Source organism: Fulmarus glacialis, unplaced genomic scaffold (genome assembly GCF_000690835.1).
Source record: "Fulmarus glacialis isolate BGI_N327 unplaced genomic scaffold, ASM69083v1 scaffold2531, whole genome shotgun sequence".
Lineage (NCBI taxonomy): Eukaryota > Metazoa > Chordata > Aves > Procellariiformes > Procellariidae > Fulmarus > Fulmarus glacialis.
The window spans coordinates 1-8,062 of NW_009193192.1; the positions used below are offsets into that span (position 1 = coordinate 1).

An 8,062-nucleotide genomic window follows, 5' to 3' on the forward strand; every position below is an offset into this window, starting at 1 on the left:
ATTCTATGATTCTATGATTCTATGCAATGCTCCTAGTAATGAAACAGGCAACTAGAAGAAAATAAACAGCCAACACTGTTCTGCAGTCAAGTGAATGGAGAGTGAATATGCTGATAAATCCATCACGAGTTGATTTAACCACAGGTCACTCCTTGTTCTTATTTACCTATTGCTGTAGGGCAGGACTAACTCCTCCAGAGCCCACTGCAGAGTCCTGTCTTCCCAGTGGCACCCTCAGACACCTCAACCCAGCGCTTGTGCAAGGGAGCTGCTCAAAGGTCTCTGAAAGGAGAGAGGCAATTTGGGGGGTTAAATAAAAAAAGGCTTTGATTTTGCTCAGAGAAATCTTCCCTAACTTGTCACTGCCTTTTCCTCCTTGGACAGGTCCCCTTGCCCTGAGGCAGCAAATGTCCAACAGCAGCCCCATTACCGAGTTCCTCCTCCTGGAGTTTGCAAATACATGGGAGCTGCGGCTCCTGCACTTCTGGCTCTTCCTGGGCATCTACCTGGCTGCCCTCCTGGGCAATGGCCTCATCATCACAGCCATAGCCTGCGGGCAGCGACTCAAAACCCACATATACTTCTTCCTCCTCAACCTCTCCCTCCTCGACCTGGGCTCCATCTCCACCACTGTCCCCAAATCCATGGCCGGTTCTCTCTGGGACACAAGGGTCATCTCCTTCTCGGGATATGCTGCACAGGGTTTTTTCTTTCTCTTTTTGATGCCAGCAGAATTTTCTTTTCTCACCATCATGGCCTATGACCGCTACGTTGCCATCTGCAAACCCCTGCACTACGGGACCCTCCTGGGCAGCAGAGCTTGTGTCCACATGGCAGCAGCTGCCTGGGGCGGTGGGTTCCTCTACGCCTTGCTGCCAACTGCCAATACCTTTTCACTACCACTCTGCCAAGGCAATGCTGTGGACCAAGTGTTCTGTGAAATCCCCCAGATCCCCAAGCTCTCCTGCTCCAACTCCTACGTCAGGGAAGCTGGGGTTCTTTTGGTTAGCGCTTTTCTATTTTGGGGGTGTTTTGTTTTCATTGTGCTGTCCTATGTGCAGATCTTCAGGGCTGTGCTGAGGATCCCCTCCAAGCAGGGACGGCACAAAGCCTTTTCATGTGCCTCCCTCACCTGGCCGTGGTCTCCCTATTTATCAGCACGGGCATGTTTTCCAACCTGAAGTCCCCTCCATCTCCTCGCCAGTTCTGGACCTGGTGGTGGCAGTGCTGTACTCGGTGGTGCCCTAACAGTGAACCCCCTCATCTACAGCATGAGGAATAAGGAGCTCAAGGAAACTGACTGGATTTATTTCAGCATCCATAGACTGCCTACCTTCCTCTGCAAATGGCTTCCTGTGTGTGTTGTGACAGGCCAAGCCTGTCTTTCCTTTGTTTGTTTTTTTTTTTTAACTTCCTCTTGTGATGATGTTGTCTACAAGGAAATGTCATTATTCATCCCCTCCTACTGATGTATCCACCTGTCTTGTGTGACCCAGAGACTTTGTGTAAATGAGGGGCCAGGCTGTCTGTGTATTTAAGCAAAACAAATGAACCTGGAGCAACATCCTTGTCTAAGATCCATCCTCAGTGGAGCAAGAATGAATGGGAAATGAAAACCTCTTTCCGGCTGCACCAGCTCTCAGGGCAGGCTGCTCCGTCCCTGGAGCAGCAGGAGCAGCCTAAGGTCCCCCAGAGCCAGGGCTGTTGAGCTGGCCTGGGGACAGGGGATGGCATGGAGGGGCTGCAGCCCTCTTAGGATCCCCTGGAGAGGAGAGTAGAGCACACAGGGTGCCACTGACCTGTTTCCCTGAGCTACGGATGTCCCCCATCTCTGGGGCTGACCCCCAGCAGCTGCCATGCCCTTCAGCGGGGCTGGGGCTGTAGTGTGAGTGCCCAGAGGTCTGCAACACCCTGCGGTGAGCACGGTGGGGCCAGGTGATACTGGGCAGGGGAGGTGGAGAGAGGGCAGGGGAGGTGGGAGAGCTTGGACACAGCTGGGCTTAGCTAGAACATGCCCAGGAGAGAAAACCATGGGTGTATAGCTCATGACCATGCAAGGTGAGGGCACACCCCAGTGGGTTTGTGCTGCCAGAGCCTGGTCTCATGGAGGAATTGAAGACATGCAGGTTCAGAAGAAAGGAGCCTGGTCTGTGCCCTTGGTGGCATTGACAGACCAGGAAGGTGGCCCAGGGCACTTGTCACCCCCCAGCCTCTCTCATTGGCCATTTCCATGCTCACCATGGGTGAGGTTTAGTTACTGGTCATTAGAACCAATAGGAAAATGCAGGGCTACTGCTGCTGCATGGGGAGGGTGATTTAATAACAGCAGACACAGATGGGGCTGAGGGACTCAATGCCTTCTTTGCTTTAGTCTTTACTGAAAAGGTCTCCAGGACTCTGTGCTTAGGGAAAGGGTTCAAGGAGGAGGAGAGCATGTATTGGCAGGAAACCCCACAAGGACAAATGCCAGTTTTTGCCGCTGCAATGGACTAACCCTGGCAATGGCACAGGCTGTGAGCATCCTGTCTGGGGAGCAGCCCTGTAGAGAAGGTCTTGGTGGTCAGGGATCTGGACAGGAGGCAGCCGTATGCCCTGAAGCAAGGGAGGCCAACAGCTTCCTGGGTTGTATGACCAGGAGCATGGCCAGGAGATCGAGGGGAGGGATTAGCCAGAATATTGCATCCAGTTTTGGGACCCCCAATACAGGTAAAATATTAGCAAGCTGGAGGAGCTTTAGCAAAAGACCCCCGAGATGGTCAGGGGCTGGAGCACTTTGCCTTTGAGCAGAGGCTGAAGGAGCTGGATTTGTTCAGCCTGGCGAAGCCTACCAAGTACCTACAAGGAGGTTATGGAGAATAAAGAGCCAGGCTCTCCACCATGGTGCGTGTTGGGAGGATGAAAGATAACGGGTGTTGGGTGAAACAATGTTCAATCTGGAGATAAGGAAAAGATTTTTCACCAAGCTCAGGGCCAGTCCTGAGCAGGGTGGCCATGAGCACTGCTGCCCTCCTGCCTGGCACAGTTGGTCAGGTGGCTGTAACAGAGGCGCCCCCAGAATCAACACCCAGGTGGGTCTCTTTCACCTGCATCACGCCACATTGGACCCCACATTCAACAACCAAACACATCCTTTTGCTGGCATCTCCATCTCCCCTGTCCCATGGGATGACAGAGCCAGGGTGGGACATGTTATGTTGCGATCACACAACAACATGGGTGCTGAGATCAGATGCTATGGTGTGGATCTGACCCCACCAAGAAAAGATGTTGTTAAACAGCAGATTTGCCCTGGTGGCCACCGTGTTGGTTTTGCAAGGGAGGGCTTCTGCCCATTTACTAAAAGGATTTACTCTTACCAAGATGTATTTGGTATTTCAAGCTGTCACTGGCAGAGGTTCTTCAAAGTCAATCTGCAGTCGTGTCCATGGGCCTTCAATAGGTTGGTGCTGGACTGGGGCTTTTACTCCAGAATAATCTGTGTTGGTCATGGAGTAAGAAAGATGGCGCCGGCAACCTACACCAGCAATCATGTTAGGCCACCACTCAGTGTCCTTCACTGTGCTCAGAGTGTTTGCCTTAGCTCATGGATAAACCAGATTAGATCTCCAGAAGTATTCTGAGGAACAATCCGATGCTTTTTGCCTTTTGCATCTATGGCATAATAAATACTACTTTCCCTTAACAGGTGGATTGACCTAATGGGTCTTTCACATTACTCCCTTTCATTTCACTTGTTCGAAGGGTATGTTTTCCCAAACTGAGGCAAGCTGACGAGCTCCACCACAGCCACTTGAAGTGACTTGCTCTTGAATTTTTCAGCCTGAATTGGCCATATATGGCCCAAGAGAGTTCATAAATGCTCATTGGTCTACTAATAATTGGGCCAAGTTTCTGGGGTTCCCAATGGCCATTTCACCTCTTTCCCCAAGAATCCACTGGCGAGGGTGGCAGGATCTGTGGTCCCAGCCCACAGGAACTTGGATGACCCTGGCAGAACCTACAGGCCTTCTCCAGGACTTACTCTTGAGTTCCCAGACTGCAGTGATTGCATTGCATTGATCGTGTCTTATGTTAGTGATTTTACGTTGCTCTGCTGGAAATTGAGGTGCTGCTCTAGCTTTGTCTAACGCACTTCCTAAAACCTTTACTTCTGTTTCTAAATCTTGTACTTTTCCAGCTTGTAACTCCAGCTGTGTAATTTTTAACCAGACACTATGTCTGTGGGCCCTAAGATCTTCTTCTCTTCTGATTAAGGTGGTTCTTCTAATTTGGTGATTTCCTTCTCCTTCGCTTTCCGGATGTCCTTTTGTATGCTCTTTACGTTCTCATCTGCTTCTCTCAGGGGATCCTGTGAATCTTATCAACGTTCAAATGGCACAAGCTTCCTTTTTACTGCCTTTTAAATTTTCCATTTTTAAACGACTAACGTATGCTTCACAGGCTTCAGAGGTGGAATCTGCTACTTTAAAACAGTCAATCCGTCAAGGGCATTTCCCTTGTTTAATCACCCACTTAGGGAGCTTTGTAACATTCTTTTCCTTCTTAACATATTTTCTAGCTCAAGCTGCGTGGTGTGTTTCATCCTGTGCACTTCCCATGCTGCCACTACCCAACCAAACCCTAACAAGAAGTTTGCTGCCTGCCAGGGTTAAATCATGACACACCCTCACTCACAAACCTTCCACTTCTACTGCAGCACTTCTCTCTGAGTTTATGGACCATGGAATGAAATTGGGATGACGCTGTTCCTTAGGACAGCTTCCCAGAAAAAAATGCTGTTTGAGTCCAAGTAAGGGTGTGTCGGTGCCTATTGTTGAAGTCAGCCAACCAAATATTAAATGAGCAAAGAGTTATTTGTTGAGGGATGTCTGTGCGTGGGAGCAAAGGCTTCCTTCAGTCCAGCAGTGCAGTACCTTTACATTATAGGTTTGGGAAGCTGTCCAGGAGCTTAAAACCAAGCAATGACTTAGACCCTCGCCCTGGGATAACATATTTGGGATGGGTCTTGAGGAAACCAGAGGGCAAAGGGTTAAGATAAATACTCTCAAAAAGGAGAATTTTGACTCCAGCACTGCAACACTGTACACAGGTGTGGTGGGTTGATCCCAGCAGACACCTAAGCACCCATACAGTCACAGGCTCATTCTCTTCCAGAGGGATTGTGGAGAGAATCAGAAGAGCAAAACTGAAAAAACTCATGGGTTGAGATAAAGACAATTTATTAAGTGAAGCCAAGCTGTGCACGCAAGTAAAACAAAATAAGGAATTTATTCACTGCTTCCCATCAGCAGATAGATGTTTATCCATGTCCAGGAAAGCAGGGCCTCAGCATGTGTAACAGTTACTTGGAAAGACAAACACCATAATCACACACAACTCCCCCTTCCTCGTCCTGTCCCTGAGCTTTAATTACTGAACATGACATCATATGATAGGGAATATCCCCTTGGTCAGTTGGGGTCAGCTGTCCCAGTTGTGTCCCCTCCCAACTTCTTGCGCACTTCAAGCCCTACTCGCTGTGGGCAGAGAGCGGTAAAAAGGGACAACCTCAATGCTGTGCAAGCACTGCTCAGCAATACTCAAACTGCTCAAATTGCTCAACAATAATCAAAAAGCTCCTGCCAGGACCTCCTCCAGCATGGGCTTTCTATGGTCTGCAGTTTCCTTCAGGGCACATCCACCTGCTGCACCATGGACCTCCGTGAGCTGCAGGGGGACAGCCTGCCTCACCATGGTCTTCACCACGGGCTGCAGGGGAATCTCTGCTCCAGTGCCTGGAGCACCTTCTCCTCCTCCTTTTTCACCGACCTTGGTTTCTGCAGAGTTGTTTCTGTCACGTATTCTCACTCCTCTCTCCCAGCTGTTATGCAGCATTTTTTACCCTTTTTTAAATATGTTATCACAGGGGTGCTACCAACATTATTGATGGACTCAGCTTTGGCAAGTGGTGGGTCCATCTTGGAGCTGGTTGGAACTGGCTCTCTCTGACATGGGGGCAGCTTCTGGCAGTCCCCCCCGCTACCAAAAACCTTGTCACGTAAACCCAATACAGATGCATTATAAAGAGTATTCATTTTGAAGTGCATTATGAAGGCTCAGGACAGGGATCATATCAACGTCTATAAATACCTGATGGGAGGGAGTGAGGAAGAGGGAGCCAGGCTCTTCTCAGCGGTGCCCAGTAACAGAACAAGAGATTAAAAACCATGAAATTCCACCTGAACATGAGAAAACTCTTGTTGAATGTGAGGGAGGTCATGCACTGGAAGTGGTTGCCCAGAGGGGTTGTGGAGTCTCCATCTATGGAGATACTCAAAATCCAACTGGAAATGGTCCTCAGCAACCTGCTGTAGCTGACCCTTCTTTGAGCAGAGTATTTGGACTAGATGATCTCCAAAGGTCCCTTCCAACCCCAACTATTTTGTGATTCGGTGATTCAGTAGTGTCTGGCAGTGTTTCTGAGAACTTTCCTGTGGTATCCCCAAATCAGTTTGAGTCCTGGTGTCCATGGAGCAGAGCCTCCTTTTGAGGATGAACTCGTTCACCATGTAACCCTGAGGGTTGGGTGAACCAGGGATTACAAATGCCAGCGAATCCTCAACACACAGCAGTGTCCACTACCCTCATCTCCACTACCCTCATCTCCACTGTCCAGCCCCTCCCTCTACAGAGATTTGGGTCAGAAGGGACCTCTGGATGTCTCTAGTACCGTGATTTGCTCTGAGCAGGGATAACTTTACAGTTAGATCAGATTGGTCAATGCTTTCTCCTGACGCAGTGCTGATCCACTATCATGGTGAATTTTTTCCCCCTTAAACTCATTAGAAATTAGAGTTTTGAAAGTCACTGGCTCCTGGCCCAGTGCTGGTCCACTGTCATAGCGGGTTTGGGGTTTTTTTTCCTTTCCTCAACCTCATTTGAAAGTTCCCCTACTGCTTCTTGTCCTTGTGATCTCCTGCCCTTTCCTTTCCTATGTGCCCACACAGATCATCACACCTACGCAGGCCAATGATAATCACAAGCTAATCCCCAAGCACACCCTCACTGAGATCCTCTAGGACCATGCAGGAAGGCTGTTGTGGTGAACTCTACACTGGAGGATGACAGCACTAAGAGACTGGGGGGACCAGTCTTTCTTCAGCCACTTCCCAGGCTTGGTGGAGCACCAGGACAGCAAGGACTTGTAGCTCTGCACCATGAGCATGCTGTAGGATATCAACAGACGCAGAGTCTGGACATTGCCTTGGATTAGCTGAGTGCCTGCATTTTTCTATTTGAGGCAATTTCCCAGCCCAGGTCACCTCCCTTCTGACCTCTCCCCATTCTTACTCTGATCTGGGCAGCATCTCCTGGCCTCCTCCTTGTGCTCTTCATATGGGCCCAAGCTGTATAGGGATCACTGCTGCAAATCTCCCTTCCTAAGGGTCTGTGGATGTGGCAGGTGCTTGAAGACACTATGGTGCATTTCCAAGGAGAATAGATGTGTTCAGTTGTACCTGAGTGTTGGGATAAATATTCAACTATAATCCTCAAAAGTGTTGCTGTTACAGTCCTTTGTATAGCCCCTGTCCAAGACTGGGTTAAAAAAACCCACCAGTTGATTCAAATCAGAATGGGAATTAGTAGTTTGTGAAACAGAGATGAGATTGATGTTTGATTTAAAAGAATGGAGTGTACCTGTTTTAATTTAAGTTTTAACGAAAAAGAACAACATAGTTACAGATAGTTTGGTTTGTTATGGGTTTACTTGTTTCAGTGATTTTAAATGATAGGAATTGTTAAATAATTAATGATGTATTGTAGAATAGTGATGAATGTAGGTTGCGTGATGTGGGAATATTGTTAAATGTTAGTAGTAGTTAACTTTAATCATGGGAACCATAAGTAAAAGCGATCCAAGTATGGCTCGGGGACAAGTCGCAACCTTATAAGGAGGAGGAAGGACAAGTTCACAGAAAGTTCACTACCCTACCAACCACCAGAGACCACCCGAGACCCTCGGAGAAGACCCTAAGAGCTTCAATGTGCATGCGTAAAGAATGATGTAATACTATAATTAGTT

General features: G+C 48.6%; 1 pseudogene; it reads left to right on the forward strand.

Annotated features, from left to right (window-relative positions):
- The first annotated feature begins 407 nt into the window (after window positions 1–407).
- Window positions 408–1,613, forward strand: LOC104071894 (annotated as a pseudogene).
- The last annotated feature ends 6,449 nt before the right edge of the window (window positions 1,614–8,062 follow it).